Source organism: Mycetomoellerius zeteki, unplaced genomic scaffold (genome assembly GCF_001594055.1).
Source record: "Mycetomoellerius zeteki isolate Tzet28-1 unplaced genomic scaffold, Tzet1.0 scaffold741, whole genome shotgun sequence".
Lineage (NCBI taxonomy): Eukaryota > Metazoa > Arthropoda > Insecta > Hymenoptera > Formicidae > Mycetomoellerius > Mycetomoellerius zeteki.
Genome location: NW_017257766.1, coordinates 3,317 through 14,793, shown reverse-complemented (window position 1 = coordinate 14,793; position 11,477 = coordinate 3,317). Strand labels below are relative to the sequence as shown.

The 11,477-nt window shown below is 41.6% G+C and overlaps 1 long non-coding RNA gene across 1 annotated transcript in view; it reads left to right on the top strand.

Annotated features, from left to right (window-relative positions):
- LOC108729515 (uncharacterized) overlaps positions 1–1,557 on the top strand; it is a 5,347-nt gene extending 3,790 nt beyond the window's left edge. The window contains exons 2-3 of the long non-coding RNA XR_001936934.1: positions 472–474; positions 1,473–1,557. This is a non-coding gene — a long non-coding RNA (uncharacterized lncRNA). The remainder of the gene's footprint in view (positions 1–471; positions 475–1,472) is intronic.
- Positions 1,558–11,477: the final 9,920 nt, after the last annotated feature.

Sequence of the window (11,477 nt, the reverse complement as noted above, 5' to 3'; positions counted from 1 at the left end):
CCGATGGTGGGTGCGACGGCATCCGACTGGTGGTCGTCGGGAACGATGCTTTTATGGGGTGCATCGTTACAACTGTATTGCATAAATTGTAACTTGTAGAAAGTTACGTGATAGGAATTGAAAATACATATATATATATACTTGTAATACTTGCATTACTAAAGAGCTGCCCCGTATCTGTATTCTAAAAAGTAGGTGATATCTCAAAAAAATAAAAAATGAAAAGGTGAAGCCATGTTCAAAAAAAGATCCTCAAAAATTTAAACCTTTAAAAATTTAAATGATTATCTAATAATATATTGCCATGAAAAGTAACTGATATATTATTAAAGCTGCTAGTTCAAAGTGAACATACATACATACAAGTAAAACAGATTACAATTTGATTCTATAAAATAAGTGCGATATATTATTCTTAGTGCACAAAATATAAAAGTCGTTTATTAAGATTTGATTTGAAATTTATACTAGCCCGTACAATGAAAAATAATTGCTTGTAATTCCAGAGTACCAATTTGTTAATGACTCAGAAAAAGAACATGAAAAGTATGAGAATCATTTAAATTTTTGAGGATCTTTTTTTGAACATGGCTTGATTTTTTCATTTTTGATTTTTTGAGATTCAAATATACTAAACGGTCCGATTATATACATATTACAGGTTTAGATCCATTTTACATTATGTATTGATCTAAAGAGCAAATTACAATGCATAAAATAATCAATCATTCTGCTAATGCTTATTTTACTGTGGATGCCACTAGAAGCATAGCAAAATATTAAAATATTTGATGTTACCCGATGGTACTAAATCTGCATATCTGTTTTTGTACCAATGCGTGATTGTACCAGAAAATGAACGTGGCATTCCGGTATTTCAGTTGATATCCGCAAAGCAGGTTGCAGCGTTACTAACGTACTTCTTTCTTGAAATCCGTAGAGTAGATACTCCAGTGCCATCGATTACAGTAACAGGTTTACAGTAACAGGATTACAGTAACAGAGCACTATTAGTAGCCTTATCACGTGCTTTCTCAGACTGCGCTGATCTTAAACATTATTTGCAATGTTGTTATGACGTTGTAATAAAAAACGAGCAATCAAATTTGCCTGCTTCGTATTTAAGGTTAGACGTCAGTTATCAAAATCATTGGTAATTGAGAATGCTTACAGTTGCCAAATAAAGTATGCCAATTTTATTTCCGATCTATTTCTCAGTTGTACAAAATGCAATCCTTGGAAAATTTACAATCTTTTATTGTCATTACTAGTCGTAGCCTTGAGTGAAGAAATTGGCCACAGAAATGATGATGCTGTACCAACTGAAAAGTGTTTGAAAGTCATAAATAATTTTATTAAAGGTACACAAATCGAAGAATCCGATATAAAATATAAAACATTAAACGACTTTGACATTGAAAAAACTCCGTTATCATGGTAAAGATGGAGTGAGGACATGTATGTACGCTAAGGGATTCAGAATGCGCTTACAACAATGTTAGCGCGCTAACATACTATACTTTACGTCACGCATATTATAGAATTTCAGAGATAAAAGCACGCTTTTATCGATAAAAGCACGTTCTCAATACGGGCCTAAAGCTAATGATTTGGCATTAAAGTGTAAGAAAATTACGATGACCACCACTGCGTTGGTGGAGAACCGCTGCCGTGATGGCTCACGACAAACCAATTAACGAGTGACATGTAAACGTCAAAACGGTCATGCGCGAATACTCCGGAGCATGCGAGCCGCATGAAGCGCCGGAGAGTTCGTCTGAAATATCGAAAGAGTTAACACGTATTAACTTGTACCACTTAAATTACTCTGTGATCAATAAAAGTGTTTGTGAAGTATTATAGTATATCCAAGTTGAGGCCTTTGTCCATCCCTGACATCTTCCTACGGCGTCAGACTGGCCGCGTACGCTACTAGTAGTAGTGGCAACGTTCCCGCGTCGGGCACGAGGAACGGACATTAAAAGAGGCTAATAACAATAATCTTATAGTCTAAATTCAGAAGTGGGATTAACCTCGTTCTCAGCTGGGAGAACTGTTAGCGTTCAATTCACAGTGGTGTCGCGTTATAATCGCTTTATCCGCAAGTTATTCGCGATTCTGCCGCGTGTGAATTTCAGCGCAGATTCGGTTCTTACGAACACGATCGCAATACGTGATTTCGCGCCGCGAGTTCCGAGGTCTCATGTGCGTCCTTGCTAGATCTTTCGACCGTATGGTCGCGATCAGTGTAGCACTTTTATTAAAAACCTCTTCAATCCGCTCGCGTCTTAATTTGACTTAAGTGACTTTTCTCATCTCTCGTGACGTTAACTCCAGAAATGGATCGCGCCCGCCTTGACGAGATGTCGATGGAGGAGCTTCGCAAGGAAGCTGAACAGCTCCAATTAAGAATTGCAGCAGGTCAGGATCGTGCATAGTTAATCGATGTCATCATGACCCACTTCAAACGTTTTCGCTCCGCATTGATAGAACCAACCGGTCTATAATCGATCATTATAAAAAAACGTGCTATTAATAAGGTCACGGTTTCCTCGGCTTCGTAAGTAGCGACTGTTACAAATTCCGCTCCACCGTGGGAGGCTCTCACGCAGTATCTCACGTCCATAACGACTCAATTGCAGCAGCAGCAACAACTGTTACAACAAGTAGCTCAGTGAACTCCACTAGATCCGCGGATTCACTGACGTCGGAGAGCTCACCTTCAAGAACGACTGAAATTCAGCCGACGAATGGTCACGCATTGTCCAGATAGGCATCCATCGGAACAGTGTCTTCTGCACACGCTGTAAATCTCTTGGCTCCACAAATTCCTGAGTTCGGCAGTACGGACACCGAGAATGTGACTGTGGATCCAACGTGTGGACAAGATAGCACGCGTCCATGGTGCTCCGGACGACGTAGTATTGCTGGCCGCAATCACCCGTTTAATAAAAACCGCCCGAAGGTGGTACGATCTTGACTCAGGTTCGATGATAGAATCATGGACAGTCTTTCGAGAAGCGTTAATCCGTCGCTTCGGAAGAACGATGATGTTCCACGTAGCGATGCAGAGAATCAAAGCAAAGAAATGGACTCCGCAGAAAGAATCTTTCCATGGATCGACTGGCTATCATGAGCGATCTCCAATTAAATCCAAGAGATTCCATTCATCTGCTAATTGCCGGAATCGGCAGCGCATTCTTGCGGGCTACTGCAGCCGAATTCAACGCGGATTCCATCGATCGTTTCCTCGATGATATGGATCGAATGACATCCATCTCTACATAGACGGAGAAGAAGTCAGTTTCAGTCAAGGCTGCGAAGTCTCCAGAAACCTGCTCAGCGTGTGGAAAAACAGGTCATTCGCACAAGGTCTGCAAATCGAAGAGGTTCTGTCTATCGCAAGTTGTTATATCGCAGACTTACGTCGTGCACGACACACACACACACACACACACACACACGCGCCATAAAAAAGTCGAACGAATCCACGCGAGGAGACAGACGGCGGCATCGACGGAAAGGATCATAAGAAGCGGCAGAGATCAAGCTGGTCTCCTGCTTCCGTAGAATTAGCCTATTGTCCTTCAACTCGGCATCGCCGTGTCACCGCCTTCCCACCACGGTTATACTATCGGGACCAATCAGCAAGGACCAGAGGACGAGAAACGATTCCGCGTGGTCTCGCGATCGTGAGAAAGGCATTCTTTCTTCCGGTGACCAAGAAACAGGGTGTATCAACGAGTCGTTGCTACCGAATCTGTTTCCTGTGCGTGCGAGCATACCGCGATACAAGGCAAGTGCCTCAAGTGTTAACACGATTCGTTCGACCGAAAGGTAACATAAAAAAGGTGCAAAAAAAAGTCGTACGCGTGGCCAAGACACACGACTCTGGGCGATTCCGATACCGCTCCCAGGCGCGTAAAAGACGTCTCAGGACGTTCAAAACGTCCCCAGGCGTTGCTGTCGACAAACGAACAAAAAAGAATAAGTACTATAAATGTAGACAGCTAATTTACCGTGTTGTGTAATTACAAGCCCAATAAACTATACATGCGGAATGACGAAGTGGATATTAACTCATCCCTTCGACACAGAACACAAGTCGTCGGGTCGCTGCGAGCAGAGTGCCCAAAACTAAAGAAGAAGGAACTGCCACCAGTGACTATATCAGCCAAAACGATCAGCCCCATCGCCGCAGTCCAATCTGCAGTTGACGCCACTGTAGCCCTGGTACAATAACCAGCTGGTAGGAACGTTCTGATTAAAGGGACCTCCATAAAGGTTTCTAAATTTAACAATATAAAATGTAGTTTAAGCGCTTTGTTGGATACAGAGATTCCTATCTCTCTAGTAAACTTCAATGTTTATCGAGAATTCCACGATCCTTCTTTCAGAATATTCGACCTCAACGCGTTTATAAAGCACTAAATAACACGGCTATTGAAATTCAAGGTTGCGTTAACTCGTGTTTGTGTTTAGAGCAATTGCCGAACTCGTTCCACGTAGATTTACATGTATTGCCGGATAATTCCTTAGCAACAGACATGATCTTGGGACGTGACTTTCTCGATAAACATAATTTGTCCGCTACTTATGTTCCGGATAAATCCGAGGATGAAAATAGCGAGCACGAGCAAATAGAATTGTTTCCGGCAGAATTATTGCAAATTGCCTCGTGTTATGAAGCGGCGATATTCAAGGATATAATTGACGAAATTACTATTGACTTTGATTCGTCAATTAAATCTAAATTAAAACAATTAATATTAGAAACGAATCAATTGTCGGATACACCGATAGACGATGATTATTACGTTCGAGTTAACCCCAAGGATACCTCTACGTACGCGTATGCCCCTCGGAAGTTTGCGTGGGCTGAGCGCAATCAAATCCAAGAAATTACAGACGATTTATTGTCGCGCGGTATAATAAAACCGAGCGTCTCACCGTATTGCGCGCGTATCGTGCCAGTCCATAAGAAAAATGGAACCATGCAACTTTATGTTGATCTTCACCCCTTGAACAGTCGGGTCGCTAAACAGAAGTACCCATGGTGTAAGAAGAGAAGGTGAACCAACACCAGCGATGCGCAGAAACGCATCTTTTCAACCAATCAGAAAATTGCCCAAAATGTCAAAAGTCAAGATGGCTGCTTCCATGATGCGCGAATAGGTTAGGCCTTTCTGTCGACAGTTATCTTAGCGAGCAGTCGTGAACACACAGAAAAAGTTTTTATTTAAAGTCTCAATAAGCCATGAATATTAAATAAACATTTCGAAATATTGATTTAATTCTTAAAAAAATTAAATAATTTTACTTAAATAATTTTACTTAAATAATTGTTACGTCCCGTAGACGCCACGATTCTTTTCTTTCGAAAGACGGCTCCACGCCGCGATTGACGATGGCATTTATGAAATTCGAGTGCAATCTCCTGTTAACAATCTGAAAGAATTAGAAGGCCTAAAAAGCTTCCACGAAAACTCATAAATGCCTCAAACTCAAGAAAGAAAGAACAACAACGCTGATGCAAGGCTGGAAACGCTAGGTTTGCGAAATCCATATGTCTGCGTTATTCCCTAGCTGCCACCCGAGGCAGACTAACAATTCCATATTAGGAAAAAACGCAGGGCTCGAAGCGGTACGATTACAAAATATGCCCATATAAAAGCTGTGTTCCAAATTTACTGCCAGCACAGAAAATGCTACAGTTTACGTTACATGCACTATAGATTTTCAGTACTGGCAGTCAATTTTGGAATACAGCCAAGGAAATTGCATATATCCAAGCCTCCACCCGAGGGTGACTAACAATTTCATATCAAGTAAAGATAAAGCCGGCGTCACGTCGCGCCAAGACATAAAACGCTCCAAAGAAACCTCCATATTAATGTCATCTGGGACCAGACTTAAGATTCCCTACATGCGAACATCCTAAGAAAACTGACTAAACGTCACGAATAATGGTTTACCCAGCTATATTTTTCACGGCATAATAAAATTTGATATCCACTTGGAGCAATTTTCCCGCAGACTCGAGAAACTCGTAAATTACCTCCCCTTCAAAGCACCCGAGATTAACCACGATAGGACCTAAGAAAAAACGTAAATCACAGCTTGACATTGCAACTTAACAATTGCCCTGGACAAAGGAAAAGACTCCCCTTTTGGAGGTATAAATAGGGGCCCACGAGAGAACGCGTCGTCAATAGTAGTCAGTCAGTCATTCAGTCTGTAGTGTCAGTCTCTCAGTTAGAAGTCAGCAACGAAAAGTTAATAGTCAGTCAGTAGTGAGACAGTAAAGTCAGTGAGAAGCAATTCAGTCAAAAGTCAGTTAAAAGTCAGTAAAGTCAGTGAGAAGCAAGTCAGTCAGAAGTTAGTAAAGTCAGTATAATTGTAAACGTGACATACACACACACACGCGCGCGCGCGCGCGCGCACATACCGTTTAGTTTAGGTTAACTGTAATTTATATAATATCCATGTATTATTTGTAACCTTCTTTTTTATTACATTGCCGGAAATTGAAATCCCAACACCATGAAGGAGTTGTGTTAGATGAATGAAAGTTACACAGAATGTTTGTTTACATGAATTATATTGATATCTATTATAAGGTCACAATTCGCAAGATACGAGTGTAGCGCATGTTACCCTGGCCAGCAGGATCACCAGATCTTTCGCCTATAGAGCATGTATGGGATATGATTGGACGATAGCTCATCCACAACCAGCAATGACCATTGCCGATCTGACAGTACAGGTGCAGCAGGCGTGGAATGCCACAAGATGACATCCGACACCTCTACGATCGGATGCATGCACGTTTAGAGGCCTGCATTCAACATAGAAGTGACTACAGTGGGTATTAAGTCGGAATATACATACTTAATGTTTATATGGCGCTACACTCGTATCCTGCGAATTGTGATCTTGTAATAGATATCAATAAAATAACTCATGTGAACAAACATTCTGTGTAACTTTCATTCATCTAGCACAACGCCTTCATGGTGTTGGAATTTCAATTTCCGGTAGTGTTGTATTTTCATTTATATAGTATCCATGTACTATTGATAATCCTTTTTTTATTTTCTCATTATGTTTTTATAATAAACTCATATTAATTTCGAAATGAACATCCTTGCCCAATAGAGCATTTTTATTTGCATCCCCTCGTATCCCGTGTTTCCATTAGCATTCTTAAGTTCGCACGTGGTCCAGTCCTGGATAAAAAAGATTAAGTTCCTTGACCCGAAAGTAGGACCGACGTCCGCACAGCTTAAAAGGAAACAGGTGTCATAGGGTCTCTTCAGGACGCTGATCCATATTCCAGAGCAATAAAAGGTACGTTCGACTCTCGGGTGTTCGCCTCTACGCGTATACCTGAGAGACTGAGTCTAAGCGTCCTTCCACACCCTCTCATTTCCCTCCTATCTCCTTCAATCAAACCTTCCGAGAGCTTGGACGTAACATAATTTACTTAAATAATAAAAATAAAAAATTTTAAAAATTTTACTTAAATAATTTTACTTAATAATTTTACTTAAATAATTTTACTTTTATTACATATTTTTATTTATTTACAAGGTAATATTATTTTCGTATTATATATTTATAAGTTTTAATTCCTCTCTTTTAGCTTTAATCATATACTATATCAATACAATGTTTGAATTTCGTGCCGCATTTTGGACAGAAATCTGATTGGCTGTCTTATTGCTTGGCAGCCATTATGCGCGTTGGTTCACCTTCTCTTCTTACACCATGGAAGTACCCATTTCCGATTACCCATTTCCGAGGACTGTCTTTCACGTCTTTCAAATAAAGCTATCTTCACACTTCTCGACATGAAAGATGGTTTTCACCAAATTAAGGTGCATTCGGAAGACATCAAGTACTTTTCTTTTGCGATACCCGACGGGCAGTTTGAGTATACTACGTTACCGTTCTATTTTGCTACGCATCCGCGGAATTTAATTACAATATGAATGGAAATCTAATTACAATATGAATTAAATTTCCAAGAGACACTGATAAAGAATGGCGTGTGAACGGCGTAGAGTATGACATCCGAACAGTTCTTAATATGCGGTTTTTTTTGCGTAACTTATTGTATATTGAATTTATGTTAAATTACATCTGAAGAGGGCTCAATCGTGTAGCCGAAACTTGTAATGTGGACTTTCTGTTATTTATTTAGTGTTTAATTTATTTAATTAAATGTTATATTTATTTCGGACTGATTCTATATTTTTTTTATGTTTTCACCAATTTTCAAACTATATTTTTAATGTGTTGACTCTTATTTTGCCCTTTGGTTATTGTTTTTTATTTTTCATATAAAGAGTCCTACTATTTGTTAAATCAATACTGTAAGACAAGCATTTTCCTTCCGTTCAGCAAACTCTGTTCCAACGTGGCGAATTAGTGTAAACTAATTTGCGAACACAACGTGGCGAATCGCAGTAAACGTTTTCTAAGGCGTTTACGCAAACGGCTTAAAGACGCCCAAAAAACGTTTTTCTCAACTCCGTAACATAAGCGTTTTTCCTCCGTTTAGCAAACATTCTTCTACATGTCCAATTTTTAAGCAGTGCACAATATCACCACTAGAGAGACATAGCAAAGTTTAATTTTTCTCGTATTTAAAAAACTACGTTGAATAGGATAAAAGGCGCATTATGATGAGACTTTTCAGTGAAAAATTTTGTTCTTTTTTTTGATAAAATGTCGGCGTTCAAAAGACTCAATATTTAAACTGAACGCTCACAAACGCTTTTTACGCTATTTCTAATGACAAAAGTAAACGCCTGTTAAATGTTTAACAGAAGCTGCACGCAGTTCTCAAACTGCGAGGTGGAGCAAAGTCTACTAAACGCTATATACAAAACCTATAAACATTTTAAACAACTGTCAGTAAACGCTTCAAAATGCCGTATACAAATGCATTCCAAATGTTGCAACGGTGCAATTTCTGTTTTATGAACACTCTAATGGCCATTTCTAAATTCTCAACAAACTTCCGCAAACGCTCATGTAAACGTTAAACAAACATTTATGAAACTTCTCATTTTCGTCAGGGTAAGGGCTCCAGCAGCTGCGGACAATTAGATGCCCATTTGCTGAGCTTGAATGATCCTGCAGGCAGGATTCGAGCAGCAAATGGGCATCTAACTGTCCGCAGCTGCTGGAGCCCTTACGTGAGCATGGTGACGAATTAATAATCTTAAATAATGATAACTCTTCTATTTTAGGCATTAAATGGAATCCATCGCAGGATATCTTCCACTTTTCTTGCGAATTGGATCCCACCTGCAGCGCTCCGACGAAGCGGGCGATACTATCAGAAACGGCTAGGTGCTTCGATCCCTTGGGACTCTTGGGCTCCATGACCGTCGTCGCCAAGCTCATTATGCAAGAGCTTTAGCAATCCGGCGTTCATTGGGACGAGTCAATCCCGCAACGCATTCACACGCGATGGTTAAAATTTAGATCACAACTATTCGATTTAAATCAACTACAAATGCCGCGGGGAGTAAGACTCAAGTGCGACTTACGCTTTGTTCAGATGAACTGTGGTTTTGTGACGCTCAAAACGCGTATGGTGCCTGTGTGTACATTCGCACTAAGGTAAGCCCGGGTGAATTTCATTCTAATCTACAATACTCTGTTCAAAATCTCGGGTTGCCCCTCTCAAGGCCACAACGCTGCCGAAGCTCTCGGCAGCATTGCTTCTAGCCCGGTTAATCACGAAAGTTCACAATTCGTTGGGCCTTTCTCATCTTCCTAAAATCCTTTGGTCGGACTCAACAATTACTTTAAATTGGATATTTTCATCTTCCAGAAGGTGGTCCATCTTCATGGCCAATAGGGTTGGCGAGATCCAACGCCTCACCGAGAGTAAGGATTGGCGTCACGTGGCCTCGTCTGAGAACCCGGCCGACATTCTCTCGCTAAGCTCCCGCGAACTAACCAATTTAAGCCTGTGGCACAGGCCGTCTTTCTTACAAACAGACGATAGCCTTTGGCCCACGGGTACATTCACGCGATTAGGGGAGGGTCTTCCCGAGCTACGGAAAATGGCAATCGCTGCCATCGTGCAGACCGATACCTTCCTCATCAACGATCTCCTAAGCAGGTTTGCTAATCTGAACAAGATATGTCGGATAATAGTAGCGTACTGTTTGTGGCTTTCTAAAGTTCGCCGCCCCGCGATGCCAACCGAATTCATTTCTCCCGACAAATTTTCACATGCCTTGAAACTCGTTTACAAGGATGTGCAAAGACAAGAGTTTCTCTTTGAGCATGAGTCCCTACTCAAGGGAGAAGCTGTCCGGTATTCAAGTAGGTTGCTGTCCCTCTCGCCATTCATGGACGAGGTTTAATAAGGGTGGGGGGCAGATTGCGAAACTCTCAGCTTCCCTTCGACTCCCGTCATCCCATCCTGCTTCCCTGCAGCCATGATTTGACTCGACTCGTGATAGTTCGGGAACACACTCGTAATCTACACGCGGGTTCGCAGACTACCATGGCCGCCATCCGGCAGACGTTTTGGCCATTGTCTCTACGCTCGAATACGCGCAAAATTATACAGAAATGCATAATTTGCTTCAAGGTCAACCCACTCGCAAGTCATAATGGCTTCACTCCCGGCCAGCCGCACCACGGTATCACGCCCCTTCTCGCGCTGCGGAGTTGATTACGCCGGCCCGGTTGTCATAAGAGAGGGAAAAAGATGAAACGCCAAAAAATCACAAGGTATACATAGCTATATTCGTTTGTTTTGTTACCAGGGCGGTGCATATAGAGGTGGTGAGTGACCTGACTACCGATGCCTTCTTGGGCACGTTTAAGCGCTTCGTCTCAAGCAGGGACAAACCAGTTTACATGTTTTCGGATAACGGGACTAACTTTGTAGGCGCTAATAAGCAAGAATTGCACGAATTTTACGTTCAAGCCCAAACACAGGGTCAGATTAATCAGTCTATACATGAGCAACAAATCTCTTGGAGCTTCATCTCGCTAAATGCTCTTCATTTCGGCGGATTGTGGGAGGCTGCGGTTAAGTCCGCGAAATTACGTATGACTCGAGTTATCGATACCACTCGGTGGAGCTCACTTAACATTCGAGAAGCTACAAACTCTCCTTTGCGAGATAGAAGCAATTCTTAATTCGAGACCTATCACGGCTCTAAGCTCGGATCCAAACGACATGTCACACTTAACACCGGGACATTTTCTGATCGGCACTGCACTAAACAGCTTTCCTTCCAGGGATCTGGACGACATTCCAGAAAACCGATTGCTCCGTCGGCAGAGAATCGAGCAGATTCGGTAGCACTTCTGGCGCCGCTGGAGCACCGAATATTTACAGTCATTGCAACAACGTTCAAAGTGGAAGGCCAGCAAAGGCGCGTAGCTGCTGCCTAATCAGCTCGTCCTCCTGAGACAGCCAAACATAGCGCCCCTAC